The following is a 27,525-nucleotide window of genomic DNA, read 5'->3' as shown; positions in this document are numbered from 1 at the left end:
TCGGGTTTGGGTTCACTGAATCTGTCGTTGCTGTTGTTTGCCAGGACATTCATTCTTTACAGTATGGACATATGGTGTGTGTGTGTGTGTGTGTGTGTGTGTGTGTTATACCATATAATGTTGTAGACATGTTCTATATGAGCTGTTAACACATTTACATTAGACTTCTAAAAGTTGAAATACTACATTTAAAGTATAACATGATCCGATCAGCTAAACTTGTTAACAACATCTGATTCATTTCACTAATAAACTACGAATGTCGTATGTCTTCAATAACGAGGCATACAGGTTTCAATATATTTTTGTGGAATTTAAGCTGACAAGAGAAGCAAATATTAATGAAATATCGTTCACTTTCTGATTTTGCTGTGCTACTTGCAAAGTCTCATCAAAGATAGTTAGAGACCTAACCTTAACCTTTCATACAAGTGTATTTTCCATGTGCACTTGGAAACTTTCAACCACTTCAGACTCAGCCAATGCCATATATATATATATATATACTGTGTGGGAGCAAAATGAATACAGTCCCAGGGATTTCCAATTAATTCAATTGTGTTAAATTGTTATGAAGTAACTTCAAATCTTTTGTGAATGGGCAATTTCAGGTCAACGGAAAAAGTGATGAAGGGACATTTTTCTACCTGTGTTTATCGTGACAACAAGGGAAATACTTGGATTGCCAATTTGTTTAGTGTGTTTAGTGGATGTATTGTGACAACAATTACCGAATCTACAATATGAATAGAGAATAGCAATTCTGTAAATACCATACAGTCTTTCTTTGTTTGCGGTAGATGTCTTCTTTGCGCCTCATCTTGCATGTAAAACCTTGGCCTTACAACACAATGACTGTCATAATTCTGTATGTTACCTCGTGAAGTTGGAGCAACACCTTCCGAGTTCATATGTCATTCATTCTTTCTCACTTGAACAACGAAAAGCTTGAATTATAATAGGTTATTTTACCTATTACAATTCATCCTTTGCGAGCCACGCTTGCATTCTTAATATCTTTTTGCTGATTGGCTGTTCAGAATGTGACCATGTGACTGAGTTTGTGTGTCTTCGTGTTTGCATGTTTGTAATTCTAGTTCCAAATCCAAGCTATATGTTTTTACAAAAACAAACAAAAAACACACATGTTGATTACTGTTACGTGGAATCCAAAGCTCCTGGTTTTACAGTCTACACATGTTTGCCTACAAGAGGCTTTTCACCAATGCATGAGTGAATAGAAAATGTGTCACACTGTATATACCTTCTGTTGTTACCTGAGCACCTACAAAGTGGATTTTTTAAATATCCTTTAACTCTAAGTGCATGTGTGGAAGTGTGTTATTGGTCTGTTTGGAGTAACACTGAATGGTGCAGGCATATGATTTGACCTTTCAAAGACAGCAACCAATAGAAAAATAAAAAGTTTTCATCAGAATCTCAATGTATACTGCACTTGTGCTTGTGTATTTGAATTTGTAAGAATATTCAAGTGCAAAAGGTCTCAAATGTATTCAGTGTGTCTTGGCTGCACAGGGCATCGTGATGTCTCTCCACTTGAAACAGTTGAAATGTTTAACATCTAATGGCTGGGGAGCAGCGATGGGAACATGGGGCATAAGAGCGACGGGTGAACACAGTATTGCATCAGTTTAAGTAATATATCCGGCTGTGGGGGGGTGAGGAAACAAAACACCAAGTGTTGATGTTGCAAGGAGTTTTGCTTTAGTTAAGTCAGATCAATTAACATTCCACCATTGTTCAAATAAAAAAACTATTTTTTCGTTGGAAAGCGGTTGCTTTTCTTTTGTTTTTCTCTTACTGAAATCAATCTGAAAGATTAAAAGACATAGTTTGTGCTCTGCACAGTGTTACACATTTTCGGTTCGGTCTTGAAATTCTAAAACCTTTACGTAATTTCCACGAAAGCTTGTCTTATAATTCTTTAAAAGCTCTTCTTTCTACCTTTGGTAGCTCAATAGGTTTTGGCCAATCATGCCTGTTCCTCTACTCTTATTTCTGTTTCTTCTTGATCGTCTTCCGTGCCCTCACACCGCTGGGTCTCGCATGTACAGGCAGTCATGCTGATGACATTTGTGTCCAAGCAGGGCCCAATGACATGGCCTTTACCACCCCTCGCTGGGTCTCCCTTCACCATCCCTACCCCCTACGGTCATTCTTAACCCACCAAGTCCTCTTCATCAGTGTGCACACAAATGTGTTTCGGTTTGTGTGTGTGTGTGTGTGTGTGTGTGTGTGTGTATGTGTGTTTGTATGCTTTGGGACCTTTACCGTGTGCACAGTGTATGTGTTAAAGCCATGTCCAGCTCAGCCACGTCCACGCTTGCCTGTAGCCCTGTGTGCGCGGTGGGGGACATGGTATGGAACAAGCCTCTTTCTCTGCTGGATGCAGGGTGAGCAAATACAGTCACTGCAGGCGAGGAGCTAGTGGGGCACACGTGTGACAGTGGATGGCTCTGTCCAATGTGACAAGATATTACAAACACATGAGGGCTGTGAGGGCAACAATCTGAAAATCTGCTTCAACACTTTACAGAATATCTCAAATCTATCTTTTCTTCATGAATTCCATCGCCATAAAATCTCACCTTCATTTATTCACGATATTTGGAAATATTTTGTCCCAGACTGTCTGTGTTACTAATTTTTGAAGAGCTATTATTGTGTGCACAGACAACGTGCAAAAAAGTCTCATTGTTCTTCTTCTCAAACACACACGCGCGCACGCACAAACACACAGACGTGTTCACCGTCCCTGCAGCCATGGGAATGGAGAACGCTGAGGTTCAAGGTCATTTCAAGTATCCGGCAGCCTGGGGCTCTCCATTGTCAGCGCACCGCATCATTTTGCTCCCGCGTGCACCGATATGCACACACAGACACACTGTGGGTCGGCGTGCATTCTGCACACAGCATCGCAATAAACACTCGCACCCGAGACAGCAAAGTGTCGGTCAGGTGAGAACGTGACCCTTCGAAATTCCGATCCCACACACACAACAGTCGCAGATGTGAAACCCGGTCGCTCATGTTTTTAGTGTCTGGACACAAAAGAATAGAAGATTTGGACAAATGCTGTTTTGCGCCATTATTGAGCTGCAGCTCTTTTAGTGTTATAATTTGTTCCCAATGCTCTACGTCTACAGATTGTGATGTATTGTACAGAAATGTGTTGACCGTTTCTATTGTTTGGTTGCCGACTATTGTACATAGTTGGTTTTATTTTGTGCAGCAGTGAGACCTTGTGAAAATGATAGGGATGACGTTTTTTAGAGATGCAGCGAAGGTGAGGAAAAGAGAGCGAGAGAGAGAGCAGCAGTGGTGTGATTAGCTCCTTTGTTGGAGGTCTGTTGAGCTTCATTGGCTCCAGAGAATGGGTTCCTAATGAACCCAGCCAAGCTTGGACCAAACTTTGTGCTGAAGACAAACTAAGTTATGGTGGTCTGGCAGAGCGCTGGGGGTGAGCCGACTGATATACAACGCCTGGACATATGGTCTCCCCATCAGGGCCTCTCCCAGTCACTTTCTCATGTCGTGGCTTTTGTGTGTGCGTGCGTGTGTGTGTGTGTGTGTGTGTGTGAGTGTGTGTGCTTTTATGTGTGTGTGTGTGTGTGCATGTGAGCAGGGATATAAACAAGGAGAATATTTATAGCCTGGGTTTTTATATTTGTTTGATAACTCATTGGAACGGAGAAACAGAAAAACTGGAGAAGAAAAAGAGGGAGCGGGAGAGGGGCTGGGGTGGGGGGTGGGGGGGTGGGGATGCTGGTTGATGCTTACTGAAAGCGACAGAGGAGAGAGGGCTGCAGGCTTTGTCTTTCCAGCTGACCCCAATACTGAGTCCTTTCTGACACGTCCTACAAGACACGGAGTAACTGAGTAAATCAGGCCAACCCAGGCTGTGGTGTAGCATAACAGATGCAATATGGAAGAGAACCCTGGGAGGTCTACCACTGAGAAAGCAACAGCCAAAAAAGAAGGGAAAAAAAGGAATGGAGACTTTAATGCATTCTCAGAACTTGTGCTCAATGTTTATTCATCTATTCGTCGTAAATTGAACGATTAGACGATGAGCTCAGGCGCAGGTGAGCCTGAGTGTGGTTCCAGACCAATCATTTGGGTGAGGGTGGGAGTGCGGGGACGGAGGGCTTCCGTGTCCCACCAACTAGGCTCTCGGTAACTGAGCCAGCGAGGGGGAGAATGGGACCACTACAGGGCCACACAGCAGGCTCCGACAACACTTATTCTGCTGGCCAAACTGTCAGCCAGAACAACTTCATTGTGCCCAAAATTGGAGTTGAAAGCAAGGCAGAGACTTGGGAGGTGAGTGGGGCAGTGGGGGGGGGGGGGGGGGGGGGGGGGGGGGGGGGGGGGGGGGGGGGGGGGGGGGGGGGGGGGGGGGGGGGGGGGGGGGGGGGGGGATGCAAAGAGAGAGAGGGGGTCTGTGGGAAACTGGGGGACTGGGAAAAGGGGAGTCCCAGGGTCAGATGGTGTGAGTTAATTTCAGTGAGGAGGATTCCCGTATAGGTCCTGCACGCCGGACACACCAAGATCAAGGCGGTGGCTTGACTGAAAATGTATTAAAATGCATTCTGGGATGAATAAGCAGGTTCTATTTTTATATTTTTGTATCATCATGTCTGTTTGGTCTCCACACTTGCTCAAACCCAGTTTTTAGACAGTTGTAAAATAACAGTTGATAGAGCTAAACATCAATGTGCTTGTAGATGCCAATATGACACAATATAGTTGAGATAGTTCTCAAGCCTATAAACAACTGTACATACACACACAGGCTACCCACAAGCGTAAGACACCTTCCTGCAAGATTCCCCTGCCTTGGACCCCAGGAGAGAGCCCAGGCACATGGCTTTTGAACTGTGATTGTATATGATACAACAGAAAGCCCCTTAAAACTGACAGTAAACCAGTTAAAATCAGTCCTACACTGATTTACGTCACCATTCTCCGCTTTGTCTCCTCTCCTGCGGGCTATTTTAGATTCATCTCCCTGCCCCTTGGTAACTGCGAAAGGGTGAAGAAGTTTACTTAGTCACACTGAGTTTAGGGAGATGAGGAAATGCTCTGTGTGACTTTGTATGTGTGTGTGTGTGTGTGTGTGTGTGTGTGGGCGAAGGTGCACTCTCGCATGTCAGTGTGGTTTACTTGTGTATGTATGTGCAAGCGCATGTGTGAAATGTTCAAATGTACACACACACACACACACACACACATGCACACACACACACACACACACACCCCTGTTTGATCCGGAGCTAGCCCTGCAGCTCCCAGCGACTCAACAAAAGGCCTCCTCTATCCATTGTATGAGCTGTGTGTTTCCCAGGAGAGCTCAGGCTCAGTGAGAGAAGGGCACCAGATCGCTTTCTCCTGCCGTCGATGTTTATTCGCTCTATGGTCCAGCAGAACACCGTCAAAAGGACTGGCCTTAGCATTTTGACGTGCATGAAACACGAAGTTTTGGAAAAGAGAGGACAGGCTAGAGATTCTGAAAAAGAGAGAGAAAAAAAAGAGGAGAGTGAGTGTCCCGACAGATGAACAGACATGCAAGACAGACAGATGAAGAACAGTGCTGTCTGTGAAGGTGTTCACCGTGCGCTCATATGAAAAAGAACATTCGGGGTGTCCTCCACCATTTCATTTGCTCCTTGTCTTTACACTAGTCAGCTTTCTTGTCAACCTTGTTCACGGATGTAGATCCACCCAGTGGGTGGGTAGAGATTTCCCCCTGATCTTGACAAGCTCGCCCGTCCCTGACTGCATACTAATTTCCCCCCAGAACTACTGAACCAATGCAAAACAAATACGAGGTTGCCAGGGCCGCTGTTCATTGCTTGAGAAGCAGGGTCTTCGGAGGTGTTGGCATATAGTAGCTTTTGCGGATCTTTGATTAATCAGATTGTCCGCTGTGGACAGACAGGCTTACAGGAGCGGCTGTGGTAGTTGGGTACGTGACATCTTTAGGAATCCGTCAACATGTCTTGGTTTTAAATCCTGAGCTAATGAAGGGAAGTGTTTGAAGAAAAAAAAACAGCACATTCGCTCACCAGTCAATTAAAAAGTCCATCATGTTGTTATATATGATCGGTCAGACAACAAAAGATTTTGAGATGGTTTGCAGGTTTTAAAGGACGTCTCAGTACCTTAGACAATGATCCGGACTGCTCCCCCCCCTTCACCATTCGCCTTTATCTAAGAGTTTTGAACGCTATCTATCAGAGTGCTTCACTTACTCCGGCAATATCGAAAGGGTTTCCTTGAGATTGAGAGTGCCTGCGGGGCTGACCGTATATCTCCATAGAGCTGTAGAAGGCGACAGTTGAAAACAAACATTGCAGGCTGATACCGTCTAATCTGCTTGAACGCCATTATCGTCTAAGATATCGCTATGCTTCCCCTCCGTACCCGCACGCACCCACCTTCCAAAACCAGACTTACCCTCTCCCTCCGAACTCGATGAGGCAAAAGCTCGTGTGTCGAGGCTGAGAGTGAATGCGAGCCATTGTTGCGGTGTAACCGGACTCTACAGCAGGTTGTGTGATCCTGTTTTGGGCCTGAAAAGCCTTTTTATATATTTATTTCTTCTTTTTAAAACTTGAATCAGCTGAGAGGGTCAGGCAACAGACTGCATTTGTAGAGTACTCCGTCTGTCCACGTTTTTCTCCTTTTTCATCCTCACTTTGTCCGTCTTTGTCAGTCTAAATCTCAAGCTTTCAAACTTGTGTTGTGTCGAACACACTCTTGATTTCTCCGTCCTTTTCTTTCTTTCTTTTTTCTTTTAACAGGATCGTCTTCTCTCTCTCGCTCTCTCTCTCTCTCTCTCTCTCTGTCTGTCGCTCTCTCTGAACAGACACTTGGATTATATTTCTTCGCTTGCACCTCTGGTGTGGCAATAGCAAAAGAGAACGTTACCGCTAAGTGTTTAGATGACAAAAGCTTTAGTAAATCGTGTTGTTGGCCCACAATGCTTCCCATGATACAGCCAGGCTCTTCTTGTGTTCCTGTTTACCCAACATCATTTCATTATTTACATTACAACATAGAACCATGCCTCTGTATTGTCCCGATATTTTGGGCGCTGACTCGCACTTCTACACCATTTCACTGTTTTGGTATTGTACCCTCAAATTATGTTCTGTTTTGGCGTTCAGCGTGGACAATGTGCATGCAAATATCCCTCGTCCCATTATGCTGGCCGTCTTTGTATGTCAGCTTTCCTCCCTGAGAGGCACAGATGAAGAGTTGGAGGGGGATGGAACGGTGCTGTAGGTTTTTCGGAGGGAGACACCCATGTACCCATCTGTGCCCCCAACCCATTTCAGACGTGAGAAACTGTACCCTGATTTGCATAAGAATAATCGACACTTCAAATTAGCCTTCCAATCAAAGAGGATTATTATTCCCCCCCCCCCCAGCATATGTGCAGGCAGAAAGCGCAGCAATACCGGAGAATATGAAAGGGAGGGCGAGAGGGAGCAGAGACAGGAGGGGGACACGTCATAAAAGATTAACCCTTTCATTTCTTCATTTCAGAATACAGGGTTTGATATGCGGTTTTATTGCAAAATATAACTGGATATACAGTAAAACAGACTTTTGTAGGGGAAATAAATGATTTCTTCTCTAAATCAAGGGATGCTGCGACTGCCTGGTATGGGGCAAAATGGTGTGTCTGATTGATAGGTATTTTACCTTTGAAAGCTTTAGGTGCACTGACTGTGTTATGTCCACGTTTACACATCTATATTCACCTCAGTGGTATTGGGCGCAGGCCAAGAGACTGAGTGCTATTAAGTAGAGTGTGTCAGTGTGTGTGTGTGTGTGTGTGTGTGTGTGCGTGTGTGTACGTGTGTGGATTGAGGGTTTGCCCACATTAAACCATTAAAGCAAGTGCAATGTTGAATTATTGATAATGGCTAATGAAAAGGATCAGTTCAGGATGAACTACAGGCTTAACCACAGCCCTGAGGGCTAAGACACACACACACACACACACACACACACACACGGGCGCGCACACACACACACACACGAGTCATTTGTCCAACATCTATTTTACCTTTTTTTCCTCTTAAGACGAGAATTAAACTGGTCCTGGTGATAACTTTTTTTTTCTGTCTATATTTCACTCTTCCACCCATGCCCCAGTTATATTATGAGCCATCCCAGTTTCGAGCAAGGAGGACATCGACACTTGACACCATAGCTGCAGTGTACCTCCAGGCCTACCCAGTTGGTGAGGCTGAGCAGGGTTTTGGAAAGAATAAGGGACTTCCCTTTTGGGGGGAAGGGGACATAGAGTAGGAGTTTGGGGTTTGGGGGGTGGCGCCAGCCCCTCTGAAGCGCTCAGCATCCCCCCACTTATGGGATGGCGGATGTGTCTGGGAGTATCCATGACAACACTGCTGCATGCCAGGGACATACCACGGCAACATGGCCAAGTATGCGAGTGTGTGTGTTAGTGTGTGTTTGTGTGTGTTTAAGGCCCACGTTTCTCACTCAGATGGGGTGCTCAATCAGTTTGCTGTTGGACAGGCATGTACCACAGACACCTTCATTGCAGCCTTTGACTCAGAGGTCCAGCATGAATATGTACACTGTCTACATACTCTCATGTGAGTGCATGTAAGCGAACGTAAGCCGGTGTTTGCAGAGTGACACAGTTGTCTCGGTAAACACCTTTTTGCTAATGGCTTGGCATGGCACAGTTTGATGCTCGTACAATATATTTTATACTTCCACAGACAGAGGGAGGTGCACCCTCTCATTCACACAGGTCATGAGGCAGAGGTCAGGAATCACTTAATGTCTAACAAATACACACCCTACCACTCACTCTTACACACAGACTGGCACTATCACACACACCCAGCTCTGGCACAGATCAAGCTGTGTTTTAATAATCCCATCTGGGACAGCCTGGATTCTCACTCAGAAAGTACCCACATAATGATGCTCTGTGTGTGTGTGTGTGTGTGTGTGTGTGTGTGTGTGTGTGTGTGTGTGTGTGTGTGTGTGTGTGTGTGAGTGTGTAAAAGAGCAGGAGAGAGAGAGAGATAGCAAGAGAATTGAAGGTGCCTTATGTGTCATGGGTTATAAGTGTTTTATATTTTAAACCTTCACCACTACAAACACACACATACACACACACACACACACACACACACACACACACACACACACACGCAGGTATGTAGAGTCAAACTCAGATCCTGTGGGAGTGTATTTTTAACCTTGACTGCCTGTGCATTTGCTGAGGGGTTAAAGGGCCGACCAGCGAATGAAGTAAATAATTCACAATCGCTGAAACTCTTTCGATGTAACCTCCGAATGAATGGGGGAGGGACACCAGAGATTTAGTTGTGTAGTGGCACACCCTGTGTACTTACTGTTTTGCTTAACTGTTCAAAGTATGGCAAAAAAACAAGTAGGTCAAAAAAACAAAACCCAATAAAGATATGATTGTCATCGTCTAATAAAGTCTGATTTCATGCCAGGTCTGTTTAATGTGTACTGCGTTATCCACTGTGTATGTTTGAGTGTATATATATATATATACACGTACATACAGCATTAAACATTATGCCTATTCTGTGTTTTTAGGTTGGAGGAAGACCTCAGAGATTGTGACCCAGAAACAAATGGCATAACGGCAGGAGTCTGCAGGCTAAAGACATCAAGGATATCCAGCTGATATCAGAGGTGACCTTTGCTCTCCGCTTACAGGTCTTACTGTTTCTGGCCCCTTGTTATACGGGTTATAATTCACAAATACCTTGCTATAGATGAACAGTCTGCATTCACTCTGAACGTACTGAATTTTGTATAAAAGTGTCGGTGAGACAGTATGAGTGACATTGCCCCTGTCAAACGACTGATCGAAGACGACAGAGAGAAATGCTGTGCTAATGAAATCGTCTGACCCACATCCTTTAGTGCTATCCATTTCTCCAAAGACACAGAAAGGGCATTTATACAGGTAAACCATGACTGGTCCCTGAAGTGAAAAGGGTTTCTTTTTTTTTGAGAAGGAAGGGGAGCATCCATTATTTACTATACTGGGGTTGCAAGACACTTAGGAGATAATGCAGTGCTTCAAGCATACAAAACATGGAGCCTCCTTGGTGCGGGCGCGGCCATTGTTGTGTGTTTTCAACATGTCTGTTTCCATCCACACTGACAGATGAAAAAGAATATGTCTCCCCAAGGTTCAGAAGCATGGACAGAGATAGATGGAGAGAGGAGAGGAGCGAGGAAATGGGACGGCACAGAGATGTGTTTCCGTGCATGTCAGTCATATCTCCGTGCATGTCTGTGCTTCCGCGTCCGTGTGTGTATTTATAAGCCCGTCTGTTTGTTGGAATCTGTATGTACAAGGGTTATATTTCCAAAAACCTATGCAGTCCTAGTTTTGTCCGACCATCCATTGGCTATGACTCTCATCCTTTGAAGGTTGTCGGGGGGGGATAAAAATGGTAAAAATGGTTGAGAGGCATGGTTACACACTGGACAGGTCACCAGCCTATGACAGGCTGGCATATGGAGACAAACATTCACGCTCACAGTCACATCTAGGGGCAATTTGGAGTCGGCCAATTAACATCATAAGAAAACCCACTCAGAAAAGAGGAGAAAGTCCACACGTATCCACACAGCAAAGCCCCAGTCAACCAAGAACCGTCTTGCTGTAAAGTGACAATGCTGCCTCAAATCATGAAACACAACCGAAATCGCCTTCAGGCCCATTTATGCCGCCTTTGTGTACGAAACTAGATATGTCTCGTTTCAAACGCTGTAACCACATACCCCCCCCCCCCCCCCCCCCCCCCCCCCCCCCCCCGTGTCCTTTGCACTGGTGCAGTTTTTCACCGTTTTTTCTGACAATAACAACTGACAGCTGACTGTGGAAGACGTCCTGGTTATGTGCATCTTAAGGAGGAGGAAAGTGCAGCCGCGTTGTATACGTGCGTGGTGGCGATGTCAAGTTAGAAATGTCTTCCTCATGTCCTGTGGTCAGCCCACCTGAGCTATTGGCGACATCGTATGCATGCATGTGTGTGCATGCGTGTGCATCAAGAATCTCCTGCACCAAGCCTGTGTGAGGAGAACCTTTGGGATCTGAAAGGTTCCGTCCAGTCCCACTCTCCGCAGATGAGCAGCAGTATAGTATCAGTTGCCTCCTCACGGCGAGTGGAGGCATCCGACTGTCCACTGGGAGCAGTTTGTGGGAAGTGAACAAGGCAAACAACTCCTCCACCCTGTTATCAGACTTTGGACAAAGCCAGGCACCACTTTTTTGTCTTATTGGATTTCCTGAGGGACACTTTGACATGAAATCCTTTTTTTGTGGATGAAGAGAGACAACTCCCAAAAATTCCTATTTTTCTTTTTTTTCCCACATAAATGCTATGTGGTGGAGAGGATGACAACTATTCATATTTGTCGATTTGGTCTTGGAAAATCCCTGTCTACTAGACTCTCTATATATATTAATTAAGATTAAAACCATTAAGTTGAGCTTAAAGTAAAATATGACTTTAAATGCACACCCATTATCTTGCTCTGAGCAGGCTTGTGTGACACGTCTTATTATACCAACATATCTTTGTAAGAATTTCACAACTGTTTGTTAAAAGCGATTTCCCTTGTGTCCCGTCTTAATTATAGCATGTTTGTCCTGAATTAAATCCATTTCCCCTTGCTATCCATGGCATAGCATCTGCTTTGGCATCACTCTGAATCATGCTCAGCCAAAAACGCCACATTAACGCGAAATAACTGCAACATTGAGCATTGTTGCAGTTATTTCATTTTTCCTACGAAACATCGGGCTGTAATCTGTCCGTTCAGCTGATGACTGTCAAATGCTTTGTCTGATGTAACCAAAATGTCAGACATATAGTGAGAAAAATCAGCAAGGATATAGGGTCCCCCCCCCCCCCCACACACACACACACACACACACACACACACACACTGCGGACATCATCCATATATAGTATATAGGCATTTAACTGCAATGTCAGCGGGAAAAGATGAGAGGCACATGTAGCTAAGATCAGCTGCAACAGATAGACAGGCAGGCCAGGCAGGAGGCGTGTGCCCTTGAGGTGCTCCAAGCAGGCAGGGTGGTTCGCTTGAGTTGTCTGGATCCACTTCCCTTCATCTTTTGTAGTTGGGCTGAGTTTGACTGCTGATGACCCAGGGACCCCCTGCCAATCCCCGAACTGTTCTCCACCGTCAGCCAAACATCAGAGAAATTTGCTGTAGAAGCCAGCCCGGGCCAAAACAGTGCTGTTCCACATTGTGAATCCCCTGAAAAGGAAAAATAGTTGGGATAGTTGCTGACTTATAGCAGACTTGTCCCCTATTTTAAGATGTTTCAAGATAAATCAGCAAATACGTTTGCCAACCTTTAGTAAATTGAATTCTTGGGATGCTACAAGAACATGCCGCTCTGTCTTTGTTGGCCAATGCAGACAACGACATCATACCACGAGGATATAATTGCGATGGTTACTTTCTCAAATGACCCTGGCTGTTTTGTAAAGCCTACGCATTCATACGCCAGAATACCTCCCATGCTTGTCAGTGCGCTCTATAGTTTTGTAGAAATGCTACACCTTAATGTCTGTCTGGAGGAAGGGAGTGTCAGGTATGGCGGGCGTAATGGAGGAAGGGCCGGAGAGACAGGTAACCCAGGTTAGGCCTGGTGTAAAGGGGATCCGATAAGGCGTTCCCTGGGCCCTGCAGTCTCTTCTAAGGGAGAATAATAAGCAGCTGTAACCCTGAGACACTCCCAGGCCTGTGTCCTCAGCCACAAAAAAACCTCCACCGCGCGTCTTATCGGGTTCTAAGGGTATCGTGTAAGACAATACATGTGAGAAGTGCAGGGGGAACAATGGGAGGAAAGTGCAGTGTGATATGAGGGGGGGACTAATGTCAGTGGATAATTGTTGAGGGCCATGGTCACTTCTTCAAGTGCACTGGCAACTCAGAACTCACCGAACTTTCATGCAAGCATTTCACCTTGGAATGTGACGGAACTCTCACAACGTGCTGTTCCACTGACTTTAGCACTGACAAACTAAAAAAATCGCCATAAAGCTTTGATGTTATAAAATGTGAGACAAATGACATTAATGATCAACTCAGATTTCTGTAAAGCCATTGAATTGTTTTAATCACTGTCGTATTTCTCTGTTTTTTAGGTCAAAGAGCCTCCCTGATCAACTAGAGAGGAGTCCAAATTTCGCCAAGAGAGGAGCTTGAGAAGAAGTCCACACATAAATATCACCGGAGCTTCGTCGTTCATTTTACAGCACTTGGACCTGTGCTCCTCTACTCTTCTTCATTTGTCACCTTGGACAAATATGCATATATATTTATATAACAAATACTCTCCAACTCAAACCTTTTTGTTTGGTGTAATTGATGGGGTCTAACAAGTATATCTTTTAACAGCTAAATAAAAGCTTTTTTTCTTTCATGTGTGAGTTATTTCCATACTTTCTGAGCAGTGCTTTGGCATACCAGGTAAAAAAACCAATTGTACTTGACATAATTGGGTCCCATTTAGTTGCTAAAAAGCTGACAGGGTGATCAAAGCACCACGCGTACAGATCAAAATCACACACCTCACAGTTATATGCAGAATGACTTGGGAAATGTGAAGGAAAGACGCCCCCCCCATTGAAATCACTTCCATGCCAGAGTGTCCACTGTTTAGTGTACTACATCAAATGTAACTGTATGTTGCAAAATATGAAACAATAATTTAAAAAAAAAAATTTCTAGAAGGGACCTTTTTTGCCCTTTCCTGTACATGCTGCATGTCAGGTTTATATATGTATTAGTACAACCAGACTTTTTCTTCTTCAACGTGTCCCTATAATTCTACTAGAAGGATCAAAATGAGGATCCACAACTTTTGACAAAATGTTTCTTATGGCGGACGAAGGCTAATCCCCCCCCCCCCTTTTTCTATCTTCCATCACCCTTCATTCATTCTCATGCACCCTTCCATTGTCCCTTCTACTTCCTGATCATATTAATTCTCTGTCCCTCCCTGCTCAACATTAATTCTCACCATATATCTCACGCTTGCCCCATCTTCATTTCCCTTACCCGCATCACTCTTCCCTCCTTTCCTACAACTGTCTCTCAGACCCATCTGTCCCCCCTGTGCCCTCCCCCACCCTCACCCATTCTTTTGCGCGCGCTCTCTCTCCCTCCCTTGTCTCTCTCTCCTTCTCAGATGTCAGATCATAGTCTAGTCTTCCGCTTGCCCTGTCATCACATTTTTCACACAACCCCATCCCTTAATTGGGCCTGTATCATCATATCATATCATGTAGAATACCTGATCACAGCAAGAGATGAAAGATAGCCTCCACCTATCCCCCCGCAGACAGAACCAGACACTCACACACACAGTGTAGACTCGAACAAACACACACACACACACACCCACACACTGTACACGCGGCCACGCTCGCACAAACACACACATCAGAGGTTGCATGGGACAGGAATCCGAGCCGATGGCTGTGTCTGTGCACATTTTTACACCTCATGTTTGCGCCGGGTTGCCGATGTGATTGTTACAGTGTGACAGGTGAGACGGTGTGGTGTTCCGAGAGTGTCCAGAGATGTTTGTCTCAACTGCTAGTGGCTTTTGTGATTAGACAAAGGATGCCCTGGAGCCAGCAGTGTCGCATCTACAGGTAAATAAAGGAAACATCAACAGTAAAGTTTCTCAGGCAAGCTAAAATAGCTCAAACCTGTCGTGGCGTCAACTTGAAGGATGTAACATGAAATCGTGTGCAATACATGCAGTCATTCCTGCTGCTGGTGGAAATGTTTGACTTAGAATATACTGTCACAGTTATTCACGCAGTGAAATAAACTGCCATGGATCTTTGGTTCAAAGTGTGTCCTAATTTTCTACAGCAGAGAGAGTAGTGATGACAGATAGGGTCATGCCTACAAAACACAGAATAAGACTGAACCTCTATGGACAAGAATATGATGTGAGCATTTGCTCACACGTCTTTCATGACTGTTACACAACTGCACAACCTGCAGTTTTTTTCTTCCTTTGGTCTCAGATTCCCACCAAAACCATTTTTTTGGCTAGTAAATTATAGTAACTTCTTTTTTTCCATTTACATCTCATTGAATTTTAATGATCATGTAATTTTTTGATGGTCGTGAAATGTCGATGAAAGGGCAACTGTTTGCACTGAATACTGATAGAATTAGTAACGCACGTGCAGAAAGTGGTTCATATTCCATATTTTGCAGGCGCGTGTGGCCAGATACCGAGCAAATTTTAGCCAAAGAAATGCTTCAACATGAGATGCAAGTGATCACAGCGCTGAGCAAGCCCTTATAATGTGTATTGTGATTTAGCAAATCAGTGGTTTTCAACCTTTATGACTTTGTGTGTGTCTTTGTGTGTGTGTGTGTGTGTGTGTGTGTGCGTGTGCATTTGCGCGTGTGTGTGTGTGTGTGTTTGTATTTCGTGCAATTTGGCTTCTTTTGAATTATTTTGGGGCTTTTAGATCTAAAAAAAAGTTTTTCTATCTCATCCCATAATCATCCCCCCTTTAGATTCATCTTGCTGCTCATTAACAGATGCAAACCCCAGACTGGAACCCATGGAGTGTTATCTGCCTGTTGCTTCAGTGCAAACAATTGCCCATTTAATTACCGCAGTGTGTTCAGTGCACATACTGAGGATATCTTAGTGTATATTTTTTTTTTCCATAAAAGCCCAACATGCCATTTTCAAAGCCATTGTTTTCACATTATTTTTAAGATCATGGTTTGTTTAAATCTTAAGCAGAGCCCAAAATAAGTTGCAAGCCTCATTCTGTTCTCTCCCAACATGAAAAGAAAACTAATATGCTGTAATGAGACATGCGGGTACATTTCTCATTCAGCTGCTGGGCTGAAAATACACGCAGAGCCATTTCCCTTATGTTACTTATACTCTACAGACACAGGGCATGATTTTGTATCTTTACAAATATTTTCATCAATTATCAGGCATTAGCCATGAAAGAGAGTACCCATCACACATCATATTGTACTCCACGTAGATCTCCGATGACTTAGCGTGGCACCTCCTTAAGATTGATCTCTTGATGGCAGTGAAAAATAAATGCGAGAAATCTAATATTGACATATGAGCTTGAAAAAGAAAATCTCTTTTATACATCAAAGTGTTTTTTTGGCCCATGAACATGACCTTGGTAGCTGGTGGCGAGGAAAAGTAAAGAATAAAACTTCTAAACTCCATTATGCTATAGAACTTTTTTTTTGCTCCTTCTTTTGTCTCCCTCCTCTTTATTTCCACTAGACGGCACAGTATTTCACTTTTATCTGCAGATAGCAGGACTCTCTGTTATCTTATTTTGTCTGGGAGAAAATTCACAAGTACCATACGCCCCATGATCCCAACAGACAAGATACAGAACTCCAAAGTCTAGAAACTTCACAGTGAGAAAAATGAGGTCTTACTGGAACTACCTTTGGTGCGTGTTAAACTCTGTGGTTATTCCCTCAAAGGATCTGGAAACCATAGTGGCTGCCAGCTGCATAGTCTTAAAGAACCATAAAATGCTACGATACTATAAAACACAGGGGTGTGTGCGGACTTTTAAAGAAGCAGCATCTTTAACATCACATCTGAAACGTGGTGCTGGAAACTAGAGTTTGATTTCATTGTTCAAGGTTGGTGTTGGTTTATGGGACTTTGGAGGAAAAGCTAAAGTTAAGTTTTCGAATAAAAACCTTCTAAATTAATCCCACACATTTTTCTATTCAGTCTGTCAGATACATGAAGCTATTCCCAACCTTTTTCTACTGATGGACCTCTTTAGGCCTGTCAAATGAACTCAAGTATGCCTTCGTCAATACCCATCACATTCCAAATGTGTTCCTTTGAATGGGTTTTAATTTGGATGCTATTTAACACTGCAAATGAACAATGTTATGCTCAGTTTTGTCAACTTTGCAGCTGCACCGCTGTTCCTTGCTTTGTCAGAAGTTTCAAGAAACAAAAAAGGAAAACCTGCCCCTATGAGGTCCCCTGCTAACATCCCCTGAAAGTTGTTGTAGAGGTTTCACTTTATGTTATTGGTGATGTTCCCAAGTAATATAAAACGGGTAGCTCAAATCATGCGATCTCATTGGTTCATAGCTGTGGTATATTGAGCGTATACCTGCAAACTTAAATTGCCGGCGAACCCGGCTACCGTCTCGTAGCCTTCGGAACACTACAATGTGTTGCATAGCAACCGCCGTGCTGGCAGCCAGGAGGGACTACTTTTTTTGTATTCATTTAAAAAAAACCTTATTTGACGTAATAAAAAAATATAATTGTAGTGTTTGTTTATTACTTTCATTTCGCCAAACTTGTAACCGTTTCATATATAGCAATAGCTCACTTCGGTCCGTGATATACGCTCATTATACCACAGTTAAGGGGGTCCCCAGAACAACGGCCCTTAACTGTGGTATAATGAGCGTATACCACTGCCTGTCGTGAGCTGATAGTTAAATATTCCATGGCCACGTTCCCTAAAACCTTTACAGTGCGTTCGAGGACTTAGATACGCTCCGGACCATTTCAGGAAAATGTGAGGGGGCTGTGCGTACGTGAGAAGGCAAATGTCATGCGAATGTTGTTTTTTCTGGAACTTTTTCCTCACAGCGCGCGAGTGCGTGTGTTGATGTCTGTGAACAAATACACTCTACATCATCATGTCCCGCCTGCTGCTGCTCGTGATCGGCAAATGCCGGAAAGTGTCTGGATCCAATTTTCCCGTCGGAAAACAGCTTAGGATGTCAACTCCCAGACCATTTATTGAGTAATTTTGACTCACTGCTTCAACTGATCATCCACTACTTTGAACTATTTTAACCTTTTCTTTTTCCTTCAATTGAGTTGAGCTTTTGCACAATCTGTGCCCAACAGAAACACCGCTGGTGCACATGTATCCTTGGTTGGAACATTTAATGTGGCCCAACAGTATGAAAGTGTGTCCTCTATAATGATCGCATCCCATCACAACAGTCCACAATCAGACAAGGCAGTGACATGCTGAGGTTGTCTTGTTGAAGCTCGACAAGGACGGAAGACGTTGAGCGAATGTGCGTTTGGTTGCATGAGCGAGCGCACGCATGTGTGTCTTCCTCCGTGTGCCCAGTCCAGAGTGATTGATTTTGAAGTATGGGATCTTGACAGAGTATTCGGCTATCCCAGGAGGCACAAGACCACGGGGCCGAAACAGACGAGCGGCCCTCACTTTCTCCACAGCCTTTCCCCCATTTCAATCTAACCCCTTTTCCGCCCTGCTATTTCTACCCTCCTCTCTGATGGGTTTATTGATATGTAACATGATATTTATTGCTGGCCAAAATGAGCCACTGTCTTGCAGGTGGTGGGTGGGAATTCCTTATGCGGGTCAATAAGAGACAGACATGCCTGGTGATTTACTTTGAGGGAATTCACAGCTGCTGTAGCTTATACCTCTGAGATATAGCCGATGTCGAACCATCCATAGGAAGAAAAAAAACAAGGGGAGATGTGAAATGGAAAGGTCTCAAGGAACATCACAGATTTTCAATATTGCTTAAATAAAATAGCTTATTTGCACTCTACAATTTGTGCTCTCACCCACCCACTTACTGGCCCCAGCGATGTGTATTTACTGTATACAGGTACTGTAAGAAAAGGAGGTGAGGACATAAAGAGGTTCTCTTACATGTGCAGAGGCAAATGAATGCATACGTGCTCCTTCTGCCCTTGTATCATACATGTGTGGCAGCCTGAAACATAATATGACCTATGAAAAATATAGAATTCAATTTTCATCAACACTTACGAAAACCATAACAGCAACAAAATAAAAATGAATCATCTTTTGAACCAAATGTTCCTCCACACTGATATTTGAATTACACAGATACTTGGCAATATGTTTCCTCTGTAAAAAAAGAAAGAAAAAGAAACTAACTCTGGCACCAGCACCCAGGAGAGTCCTGTTAGATCCTGGTGAACCAACTCACTTGTGCTGTGCAAACTAACGGATTTGAATTCTTGAATTGTGCGGTGAAGTATCTTCAACCTGCTGCTTGTCACAAGGACTAAGGGTAACAAAACAGAGGCAGTGATCCCCCATGCTCCACCATTAGTGATGTCGTGTCACCCACTCCTGGGGCTCCGTCTTTGTTTTCCCATCATGCCCTCGCTGCCTGCTGGTTGGTTTAAACAAGCAGCATTCTTTTTTTCAGCCTTTCAATTATTCCATGCCCCGCAGCAGCACCCTGCACCCTCCACATACACTGAGATGGGAGCTAAGAGAGGAGGAGGGAGTGATTTGGATTTGGCATTTAATAGGTGAATTGATGTTCCCTGCCTATTGGCATTGTCGCAGGTTGGGTTTAACTCTTTATGACTAGATATTTTCTGTAATGGGTACTTTTTGTCGTAACACACCCGTGCACTGATAAATAAGCCGTGATAGAAAAGCTGAAGTCGACCCGACTGACGTGGTGAACGTCCCTCAGTGAAAATAAACTAATTTAACAGACAGAGTAAGTAATCACAAATGAGTTTCGGTATAAATCAAAAAGGAAAGAAATTTTAAAATTCACTTCATTGGGCTACTTAAGTTTTATCACCTAAAATATTTAAAAATGATCAGTCTCTCAGTAACTTAATTGCCAAATTCGTACTACTTCCGTTGCTGCCCTCTGATCAGTCCATCTCTCTCCATCTCCGTGTCTCTGAGTCCCACGGCTGCTAGACACGGGTCAAGTTCTCCTTTTGAAAAGGTTGAGATAGAGGCCGAAACACTGCTATCACAAAAGCAGGACGTCTAGACAAGGCCCCACAGCCCTGACCCCAGTTAGACCCTGTCCCCCCAGGGGCCTATAATACTTTTGTTTCCATGTTGATGAATTCCATTTCCTGTCATACTAGCAGCACAACAAACACAGGGATATCGGAACTTTTAAACTTCGACCACAGGCAAGTGTGTAGCAATAAGTGACTCTGTGACTTTGGGAGTAGAAACAAATGGAGGCCATATTTTGGAGATAAGATGTCGAAGAGCAATTGGAGTGTATGTTATTGTCAGTGGCTTTTCGAGCGCAAGTATTGGTATAAAAGAATGAGGCAAATTATGATTCAGTTTGTTTTACTTTGATTGTCTGAGTTGATTTGTCTCGGCGTGGGCGATGTGAATATGTCTGGTGTTATGTTGACTCAGGGTCCTTGGTTCCCATAGACACATGTCTGGTTACGGGGTTTGGGGGTGCAGTCTGGTGGTTTAGGCATGAATTATAATCTAGTCACACAGCGTAAAAAAATTAACATACAGCCTTCGACAGGGTGCACAAGAGTAGACCACTTCTATTCAATGGCCCACAAGGGAACACGGTCTGCTGGCCTGAGACTCCTGGCTAGGTGGTATGATAATCAGATAGTGTTTGTTACACACGTGTACATTCTGCCATGTCATATCATCTACATGCCAGCACTGATTATCTGACCAGGAAGAATTTAAAATGACAGCGGGAAGAGTCATAATATTATCAGTGACATAAAAGTGTAGACATTATGGCAGAGAACAGAGATATATATATACGTGTGGCTGACTTATAACTTTTGTCAACTATTTCTATCGTCATCTACAGTCAGCACACTCTCCACACTTTCGCTCCAAGGGTTCGATCCACAGCAAAATAAAGAAATAAATCCAATTCATACTTTAAAATAAAGACGATAGTGAAGAATAATATAGCGGTTTGTAATCATCTGTATTAAACAGGCAAACTACAGATTATATGCATCATATGCATTTTTAAGGATGCTTTACTTTCTTCATTCCTTTTATGATTTTCATATTTGTGAGCTTCAGTGATGTGCTCATAATAACAGACTGCCATATTGCATTCTTAATCAATACGTTCTATACAACTGTCATCCTTTTCAAAACATCATGTGGGAAAGCCCTTCATGTTCTTTGTCCCCCATTTTCTGCCACTACGCCAGCTAAGAGCTCGGAGCTAAAAGGTACACACACTAACACCGACACATGGTCTCGCTCGCTTTCTTCAATCGTTCCTACGGATTCCTTGTCCTCCCGTTTCCATCTATTGCCTCCCCACAGAGCCATGAGGTGTCTGAGTCATCCGCGATTACAGTATGTATTTATAGACGGCGGAGTCAGGACCCAGGCCTTGAGTGCATGTGTGTGTGTGTGTTTGTGTGCATGCAGGTGGATGGGGGTTTCCAACTCACACTACCTAAAACCAGGGCCCAGAGTATGATGACTCACCTCAGCTACTGGACACTGCCACCTGGAGACCTGACGTCACCTGTCCTGACACCGAGAGTTACTGCTCCCGGTGACCTCACTCTGATCCAGGTTAGAGAGGAAAAGTATACCCGGAGGATTGTCTGTCATTTTCTCATGTTCTGATCACAGGTCAAAGTAAATATGTGGCATTACACTGTGGAAATGATTCAAGGCATTTCAGTGTGTGCGTCCACATTTACACCTGCAAGAGAAGTCTACTGCGTTCTAGAAAGACAGGAGTTGGTCGTACGAGGGCACATGCACATGCACACGCGCACAAACACATATGCAGTACACATACACAAACACTGAGACTGAGGCCTTCACGATGTTGATGTTCGAGCATTTCAATTGAGAAGCCTATGAGACCTGCAGCTGCACGTCTCGACTGGTTGAATAGGTCTTTTTTTTTTTTTTTTTAAAGGCGCGAAGGCAAGAAGATGGTGAATGCCTTCCCGATGAGAGATGAGGCATATTGAAAACTATATTAAATTACCCTGATTAACAATTTAGCCACGATCAGGATAGCCATAGGGGTGCTCTATGGGGAGGCCCAGAGACTATTCATCCCCAGAGCGCCAGGGTCGAAAGGTGCCCCAAGTTCACAGGCTCAGGCCCTTTGTTATGCTAACGCCCTATCCCAAATCAGCTGCCTGCTCCAGTGCCAGACACAAGCACTTCTCTGAGAACTTTCGGGGAGTTGTCATTCCACTGTTCATCTTAAACCCACACCCCCACCACAACCCCCCCCCCCCCCCCCCCCCCCCCCCCCCCCCCCCCCCCCCCCACTCCAACACACACGTAGACAATCCTTCTTGACAAATTCCCGGCCCAATTCAACAAAGTGGGAGGGGGGCGGGCTATGTGGGGTGTGTGTCTGCAAGACCAACATTGAGAGTTGGCTTTTCTTCTCTAATATTTGTCTAAAAATGCAAAATTACTCAGAGCACAAAAAATGACAAAGATGTTTTTTTATTATAAAAAACTGCAAGAATTTCTGTTTCTGTATCTGTGCAGGTGCATTTCTGAACTGGAAAAAAAAAACTACGAATTGTCCATTTCATTAAAAAAACTAGAAAAAATATGGTTAAATGTATTTGTTTAGGATGAACAATGCACAGTTCATACAATTAGTTTGACAAGACATATATAAAAGGTCAATAGTCAAACACACTTGACCTAAGGTCAAAGTCTTTAGCGTGAACATGTCATTGGAGGACAGTCATATATATCTTGACTTAGTATTGACAAAGTGCTTTTATTATCGATAATAACTCTTACAAACGGATGTAAATTGACACTTTTATTTTATTTTTTAAATATTTTATTATGTAGGAAAAATCTATCTTATTATTTTTACAGTATTTCCTAACATATAAAGACATTTTGACGTTCATCTAAAAAAATTAAATAGATAACTCATTTATATTAATGTTTTTAGATGTTGTAATTAATGATTCGCCATAAAAAAATGTTGGTTTCTTGGATAAATCATAAATGAAGCACAAACACATTCAAACCCTTTGCTCCTGACAATAACAATTTTAACAACAGCAGCAAACGCAGATACTAAACCGCAATAAATTGAATACAATTTCTAAAAAAACATGCAATATATTTATATACCACAGTTTGGAAGACATTGATTAAGTGCAGCCATTGTCCTGAGTTGTAGGCGTGTATAACTGCCTTCGTCCCTCACTCACTTCCGCTGAGCCAAAACCTCAACCAGGCGAGGACAGGGGGGAAAAAGAAATCCTCATCAATGCAAATCAGAGCCGACAACCTGCGGGAGCCTTGCCTGACTCACCAGTTCTCCAAAAAGCCAAAATTACAGGCTTTCACTTCCAAACCTTGTTGTCATACACGACTAAAGATGCTCCACAATAATACAGGATAGTCAGTCATATCCAAGGATTAGTCTGCAGTCATTTAAAATGCCGTCTCCATACTCAGGCTGCCACAGGAGAAAATAAGGTTGCTTCTAATTCTGCCAGCATAATTGCCTGATTATAATGAGCTTCTCTCCTTCTCTCTCTCTCTCTCTCTCTCTCTCTCTCTCCTCTTGCTCTGCTCTCATATTTCAGTGTGTCTGTTGCTATATGCACACACACACACACACACACACACACACACAAACACACAGACACACAGACGCACACACTATAATGCCTAATTCTGATATAAATCAGTCTTCAATTGAATAGGGAAATAACAATCTGCATTATTATCTTAGGCTGTTGAAATGGCGGCGTGCGGTGAAACCAGTTTTTAGTGAAACCTGTACGTCCCTGTGAGTTAACTACACAACAGAGATTTTGAATAGGAAATGAAATATACAATAAATCATCCAATAGCATAAAATGAGCCGAGCCACCATTCAGACAATTAACAGATTTTGTACATGTATGTATGTATGTATGTGTGGGTGCGTGTGGGTGTAATTAAGTGATAGCAAGGCCTGTTACCTCAAGATACATTCAATATCAAAAATAAAATCCTGGATAAATATCTTGGAACAATGAAGTAAAGCCCCCCAAAAAGAGACGTTCTACTGCAGTTTCTCATTGGACAGATTTGATCTCATGATTAACAATTATGATTTAATATTGGAAGTTTTACTACTGAGTCAGCATCACCTACACGGCGTCAAATTAATTACATTTTCATTCGCTCTTTTTAATTCAAATGAGCAAAGCGCAACATCATCAAGCGAGATCGTATTGAGGCATACTATCTTATTATCCTTATTATTATTTTGATGACTCTAATCTCACGTCCTCAAATTGTTAACCTCAGTAATCACAAAAATTACTGCTTTTAGGCGTGAAAGTATGCATATAAAAATCATTTAATGTATAAAAAGAAAAGGTAGAATAGATGACGCCATTTTCATTTTTAAAATAATAAATACAATGTCACAAAAACACAAACTGTAACCCCTGTAAGCATATTTCAGTGTCTGTAAAGTAAAACCCATAATTTACAGAAAAGATGTGCACAATATAATAGTCAGAGGAGCAAGTATGTGTTGGAGGCTACATAAAAAAAAACATGCATACAAACTTTTGGAGTAGTTGTTATTCTGTCTTAATAGCATACATTGCCTTGTTCCATCAGGATTTGTTCTTCCATCCCTCTTAAGCTGTCTAAACCCAAACGCAAGCTAAATGAGTATGCCCGCTCATGAATGCTGTTGCTTAATTACAATCCCTGATGAAAAAAAAAAACCAAACAGCTGAGGCAGAAACCTGAAGACAGCATGCATTAGGGTAGAAACAGAAACTTAAGAGAAACTGTATGTGTTCAGGTGTATATGAGTGTTATTAATTGTAATAGATGAACATTTCCCCTGCATCAACACAAAAGGCATGCGCATGTGGCTTGCGCTTCAATTTAATTTACAGAAATCAAGTTGATATATTGAACAGGGACCTTGCATGGCCTTGTTACTGTGTTAGACGCAAAAAGCACTGTGGTATCGGAGAATGGGATCTTATGTCAACAGTGGTTTTGATTGACATTTACATACAGTATGTAGGAGGTATTTAAATATCGGCTGCAGTGAAAATGGGAACAAATGAAGGTTGAAAAAAATAATTCAGCAAGTAAAATGTGGTTTGGTATAACCATTTCATCAGGGCCGCGTGAGCCAAATTACACATCAACACCAATCAATGACCATGGATGTAACATTAAATTTAGAGTTTAACCAGTTGGAGAAAGAAATGATTGGTATATATCCAGATTTTTACTTCATTGAGCTTTCAGCAATATGGTGAACAAAAGTCTACTGTATTTGAGATAATCTTATTCAGGAAAAGAGACGGTGTATTTTAAATATTCAATCCAGATGCCTGCAAAACCTTTACTAAATTGCTGAACTGAATTTTACATACTGTATGTTATGGTGTATTTCTGTGGTTAACCAAAGGTGTGCTCCGAATGCCACATTACTTAGGCAAAAAAGCGCCAGATTTCTGCAAAGGAACTCTATGCAACACATAAATTATTCAGTAGTATTTGCATTTGCATTGTAATTTGCATTCTTGTAGATTACAGAGAAAGGGGAAGGAGGCGCTGCACCAAAGAGAATTACATTCTGAACAATTTTCAGTCCTGGTGAGAAGTTGACATGGATTTTTTTGTTCTATTTTCTTCCTCTGCTTCGAGGTATACTGCTGTGTTCAGTGACACACATTTCAAACTGCTGTTTGATTAATAAAAGAAGGAAACAATGTATAATCCTCACCAGCACTCACGCACAAAAAGCCCTGCCATTAAAAATGAATCCTGACATCCAACAATGAGTATTTTTGATTGACTGGGCTGAGATTTTTACTGTAATGTTCTCATCATCTTTATTTATATTGTGAGGCTTGCTAGTTGAAACTCAAAGAAGTCAGTAGGCAGGGAGGAGATGTCATATGGATTAAACACTTGGAAGGAGTGTGAAACACTCACTGTACACTGAAGATCCTGCCTATTATGTTTCATCTAAAAATATCAAGCTTGACTAAAAAGAACAGACAACACTGAATAATAAAGGAGAAAAAAAACCACAAGCTCCACAGAGAATAGAGTTCAAACAAGCAGGAGGGATAGTGCTGAGTGCGATATGGAATACAACAAGGAAAATATACAGTGTGGGATTCTATTCAATTATAAATGAAAAGGAAATCAGTGTGAAATACAGTATATAGACTAACCCAGATACCAAAATAAATCGTTGGCTGTCTCTCTAGAGCCACTTTTGTTAAATTTTAAATGAAATTTGTTACATTTTATGCACTGACGTAATTTTCTTTGCTCATGCGAACTCCTCCGTCACATTAACTTAATTCATATGCTGATGACATCATCATTAGTAAACAGCAATTTTTTATTGAGATACGCCCTGAGCCTCAAGGCAAAGTGGTGGTTCTTTGAACTGGGTAAATGCGCAAGAGAGTTGATTGCGACAGTGTTGAAGCACACTCCTGCAGTCTGAACGTGTCTCTGTGCCATGAGGGACTGGTACGATGCATCAAGGGGGTGGGGTAGGTATCCCTGCAATAAGAGAGGAGGGCTTAGCCAATGTATGCGCATTTGCAAATATTGTGAAGCCCTTATATACCCACATGTCGATGCACATGCCACTCTCTGTGTACAGGTGCAAATTGTGCAGCAGTTGCTTTTGTCCTTGGCATATATATATATATATATATATATATATATATATACACACATAAAATAAAACATATATATATATATATATATGTTTTATTTTATGTAGTTAGGTTTTGACACTTTGTTTGCCTCAATTTCACTTAAATGCAATATGTAAAGTGCAAAAACTCAAAACAGAAGAGGCTCCTTTAACTGAATTCATCAGGAGACTTTCTGGACATATTGCCACTGACGTGGAAGAATTTTACAGTTAATTCGTCTGGGTTACTTTTTTATGATCTCCAATCTTTTAACACAGTAGAGCAAAATGAAACAGACCAAATTTCATTTGAGTGATGTAATATACTCAAAGTCCTCCATTTAAAGTTTAGGTAAACATCAGGCAAACAGTATGAGCTATAGCCCACAATGTATCCAAGTGTCAAAAATGATATATCTGGGGAAAAAGAGTATTTTGAGTATTTGACAGATTTTCAATTGGTTCTTGTCAATGTAGTCCTGCTCTTTTAATGGAAGAGGGGACAAATAAAGGATAGAAAGGAAAGACAATCCACTCCTGTTTTTCCTTGGCCTATTTACGCCTGGGATTAACATGCATTTTTTGATAGAGTTGGACGACATGAATGTATACAGCTGTAAATTTACCCAAGATTCACTGAGGACGGATTGTGATCCCATCAGCCAAACTATTTCCAAAGGAGGTCAGGAACGCAATGTGACCACAATTGAACTCAAGTATGAATGCAGTGGCGTTGGTAATCCACATAGGTGTATACAGTCTCTGAGTATCATTTTAAGTAAAATGCCTCTTTATCAGCACGAAAACCCCATTGCTGATCACAAAAGTGTAACGTGTGCATATACTGTAAGTAATATATTTCTTGTTGAATGTAATAAAATAAAAACAAAACATAAACAAACACAACCTTGAGGTACA

At 42.5% G+C, this 27,525-nt stretch overlaps 1 long non-coding RNA gene across 1 annotated transcript in view; it reads left to right on the top strand.

Moving 5' to 3' along the window:
• Positions 1-13,531, top strand: part of LOC118313590 — a 36,834-nt gene extending 23,303 nt beyond the window's left edge. The window contains exons 3-4 of the long non-coding RNA XR_004794486.2: positions 9,646-9,744; positions 13,254-13,531. This is a non-coding gene — a long non-coding RNA (uncharacterized LOC118313590). The remainder of the gene's footprint in view (positions 1-9,645; positions 9,745-13,253) is intronic.
• Positions 13,532-27,525: the final 13,994 nt, after the last annotated feature.

This window comes from Scophthalmus maximus, chromosome 19 (assembly GCF_022379125.1).
Source record: "Scophthalmus maximus strain ysfricsl-2021 chromosome 19, ASM2237912v1, whole genome shotgun sequence".
Classification (NCBI taxonomy): Eukaryota; Metazoa; Chordata; class Actinopteri; order Pleuronectiformes; family Scophthalmidae; genus Scophthalmus; species Scophthalmus maximus.
Note: the sequence above shows the minus strand (reverse complement) of the source record. Positions and strands in the feature narration are given on the sequence as shown.